Genomic DNA, 711 nt, shown 5'->3' on the forward strand with positions numbered 1-711 from the left:
GACGAAACTCGGTGAGCACAGGTTTGGCCAAATGGGCTTTTAGCCCAGAAACAAGATGGCGTCGAGGCCTCAACGCTTTTTGAGTTATGGCCATTTTTCTGGGATTAAAGGTAAAAAATGGCAACAGAGCGCTAATTTGACCGCTTCACGTCAAAGTACATGAACCTACGGTGTAAGGAAAAAAAGAACCAGCCATTTATCTATCGTACTTTAAGAGAAATAATTAAATGTCTGTTCGGTGAGTCTTTGAATGAAGAGATGGATATAAAACTGTCCAGTTTGAGTGTTTTTTGCAGCTCGTTCCAGACGCTAGCTGCAGCGAACGAAAGTTACACAACTTCACGACAAGCAGCGCGTCATGGATGCGGCCAGACTCATTGGATCTGACGGTATTCAATGCCAATGTCCAAGGGTCTCATTCTTCAATGACTACTCCACGGCAGTTGTACGAAGACGCAAGGCGTTTGATGAGGCGAAGGCTCGACTCAAGATAATGAAGACTACGCACTGATGTACCCGGCCACATTGAAGATTATGATCAACGGAACGCCTAAGAAGCTTTACAGACCTGAATAGGCTGCTGCGTTTATTGACTTTCTCGGGTAAATAACTTTACTCTGCGCCTTTGCAGAATAGGATAACTTTTTTATTCAAATCTGGTGATGAAGCAGTGATGTTCTCAAGTGCTCTTGTTCAGTAACATTTTTCTTG

Source organism: Salvelinus sp. IW2-2015, unplaced genomic scaffold, assembly GCF_002910315.2.
Source record: "Salvelinus sp. IW2-2015 unplaced genomic scaffold, ASM291031v2 Un_scaffold16674, whole genome shotgun sequence".
Taxonomy (NCBI): domain Eukaryota; kingdom Metazoa; phylum Chordata; class Actinopteri; order Salmoniformes; family Salmonidae; genus Salvelinus; species Salvelinus sp. IW2-2015.